This window comes from Lucilia sericata, unplaced genomic scaffold (genome assembly GCF_015586225.1).
Source record: "Lucilia sericata isolate MDLA Ls3-8-SP2 unplaced genomic scaffold, ASM1558622v1 Contig000282F_arrow, whole genome shotgun sequence".
Classification (NCBI taxonomy): domain Eukaryota; kingdom Metazoa; phylum Arthropoda; class Insecta; order Diptera; family Calliphoridae; genus Lucilia; species Lucilia sericata.
In genome coordinates this window covers 200,001-203,505 of record NW_023994307.1, presented here as the reverse complement: position 1 = coordinate 203,505, position 3,505 = coordinate 200,001, and the positions used below count along the sequence as shown (strand labels likewise).

General features: G+C 27.7%; 1 protein-coding gene across 2 annotated transcripts in view; it reads left to right on the top strand.

The window, feature by feature from the left end:
* Positions 1-379: 379 nt before the first annotated feature.
* LOC119603192 overlaps positions 380-3,505 on the top strand; it is a 7,289-nt gene continuing 4,163 nt past the window's right edge. The window contains exon 1 of one of the 2 annotated variants that reach the window (XM_037955147.1): positions 380-456. The gene's annotated coding sequence lies outside the window, so the exon portion shown is untranslated. Of the gene's footprint in view, positions 475-3,505 lie in introns of both variants that reach the window. The other variant, XM_037955145.1, reaches the window with a different exon arrangement.

Sequence of the window (3,505 nt, the reverse complement as noted above, 5' to 3'; positions counted from 1 at the left end):
AATATCAATAATTTATTTCAAAAGATATCCTGTGCGATATGTATTATTAATCATATTTATGAGAGTTGCCATAATGCCAACAGTTTTCTCATGTTCTTTTATAAAATCGTTTAGAATTTTTAATTTGATATAACTATTTAAGTTTGCCTTAAGATATGTGTTAGTAAGGGTTGACAGATGTTTTGTTTGATTGAACCGATAATACTTAAACACTAGCCGATCCTTTTCAGTTAAGTTCTAAACTTAAAAGTCATTTAATTAATCTGCATACTTCTTTAAAGTATTTCTAAAATGTTCTCCAGAAAATTGATCAGTTAAAATGTGCATTGGCAACACTGATCAATTGCTATATATTTTTCTATATATAAATATTCCATTCAGTATTGGTTTGCTCATTGGTTAAAGCGTTTGCATTTAATAATTGTTTAAAATATTTTTTATCGCCTAATAATCAAAGTAATAAAAATTGTATACGTATATATAAATGTAAAAAATTAACAAAACAAAAAATAAAATGTTAAACTTATAAAGATAAACACTTTATTTAAGTATAGCAATAAAAATAAAAAGTATAAATAAATAAATATATGTATTGAAAAATAAGAAATATATGTAAATGAACGAATGACAGTTCTATCTATATATATAAAACTGAAAGTGTATGTATGTATGTATGTATGTATGTATGTATGTATGTATGTATGTATGTATGTATGTATGTATGTATGTATGTATGTATGTATGTATGTATGTATGTATGTATGTATGTATGTATGTAGTATGTATGTATGTATGTATGTATGTATTGTATGTATGTATGTATGTATGTATGTATGTATGTATGTATGTATGTATGTATGTATGTATGTATGTATGTATGTATGTATGTATGTATGTATGTATGTATGTATGTATGTATGTATGTATGTATGTATGTATGTATGTATGTATGTATGTATGTATGTATGTAGTATGTATGTATGTATGTATGTATGTATGTATGTATGTATGTATGTATGTATGTATGTATGTTATGTATGTATGTATGTATGTATGTATGTATGTATGTATGTATGTATGTATGTATGTATGTATGTATGTATGTATGTATGTATGTATGTATGTATGTATGTATGTATGTATGTACGTATGTATGTATGATGTATGTATGTATGTATGTATGTATGTATGTATGTATGTATGTATGTATGTATGTATGTATGTATGTATGTATGTATGTATGTATGTATGTATGTATGTATGTATGTATGTATGTATGTATGTATGTATGTATGTATGTATGTATGTATGTATGTATGTATGTATGTATGTATGTATGTAGTATGTATGTATGTATGTATGTATGTATGTATGTATGTATGTATGTATGTATGTATGTATGTATGTATGTATGTATGTATGTATGTATGTATGTATGTTGTATGTATGTATGTATGTATGTATGTATGTATGTAGTATGTATGTATGTATGTATGTATGTATGTATGTATGTATGTATGTATGTATGTATGTATGTATGTATGTATGTATGTATGTATGTATGTATGTATGTATGTATGTATGTATGTATGTATGTATGTATGTATGTATGTATGTATGTATGTATGTATGTATGTATGTATGTATGTATGTATGTATGTATGTATGTATGTATGTATGTATGTAGTATGTATGTATGTATGTATGTATGTATGTATGTATGCATGTATGTATGTAGTATGTATGTATGTATGTATGTATGTATGTATGTATGTATGTATGTATGTATGTATGTATGTATGTATGTATGTATGAATGTATGAATGTATGTATGTATGTATGTATGTATGTATGTATGTAGTATGTATGTATGTATGTATGTATGTATGTATGTATGTATGTATGTATGTATGTATGTATGTATGTATGTATGTATGTATGTATGTATGTATGTATGTATGTATGTATGTATGTATGTATGTATGTATGTATGTATGTATGTATGTATGTATGTATGTATGTATGTATGTATGTATGTATGTATGTATGTATGTATGTATGTATGTTTGTATGTTTGTTTGTGCTTTATAGACTGCTAAACGGCTGGACCGATTTTCCTGAAATTTTCACAGTTTCTTCCTGTATAGGCTACTTTTTATGTTGAAATTTCATGTGGGCGACGTGACACGCCCATATTAAGAAAATATTAAATTAGTATATCTGAGATAATATAATAGTTAGAGTCTTCAAATTTTGTCGGAGCAACTTTAGTATCAATATAATTATTTAAGACAAAAAGTGGCCGGATTAGCATTAGGGGGCGTGGCACCTCCTATATAAATTAAATACAAAAATTCGTTTATCTTGGAAACTATTATAGTTAGAATATTAAAAATTTGCACGAGTAACTTTAACATCCATGTAAATATTTTGGGAAATAAATTGGCGGACTACCCATGAGGGGAGCAGCACCTCCCATATTAATAAAATACAAAAATTGGTTTATCTGGGAAACTAATAGAACTAAATTCTTCAAATTTTGCATTAAGTACTTAAATATTCATCTGAACATTTTGGAGAAAAAAGAGCGGACTTTCGTCATGGGGGGCTTGGATCCCCCATATAAATTAAATAGGAAAATATTATATCTGAGAAACTATTAGAGCTAGAATCTTCAATTTTAATTGAAGAACTTTGACATTCATGAGAACATTCAGAGAATAACGGGCGGACTTTCAATGGGGGGCTTGGCACCTCACATATGAATTAAATACAAAATTTCGCTTATCTGGGAAACTAATAGAACAAGATTCTTCAAATATTGCAAGAAGAACTTTATTATATATATGAACATTTTGGAGCAAAAAAGGGCGGACTTTCATCTGGGGGCTGTGAGTTCCCATACGAATTAAATAGAAAAATTCGTATATCTGAGAAACTATTAGAGCTAGAATCTTCAAATTCTACATGAAGATCTTTGACATTAATGTGAACATTTAGAGAATAACGGGCGGACTTTCAATGGGGTCTTGGCACCCCCTATATGAATTAAATACAAAATTTCGTATATCTGGGAAAATATTAGATTTTTTTTTTAATTTGTCATCGATTACATTAAAATCTTAATTAACGTTCCGAAAAAATGCATCTCTGGAAAACATTACAGTTAGAATCTTCAAAATTATTAAGAAGATTTTTTATTTATATTTCTTTTAGGGTAGCAAAGCACACTGGGTATAGCTAATAAATTCATAAAATCATGAATTTTTTTGTATTGTTGTATACATTTTTGTACCCTACACTATAGTGGGGAGGATATTATGCTTTTGTGCTGATGTTTGTAACGCATAAAAATATTGGTCTTAGACTCACCTTAAAGTATACCGATCGCCTCAGAATCACTTTCTTTCGATTAAGACAAGACCTTGTGCACAAGGTACTTGTCGCAATTTTCAAGATATTTTGATAAAATTTGTACCAAACGTGTTTTTCGGCAAAGGGACGA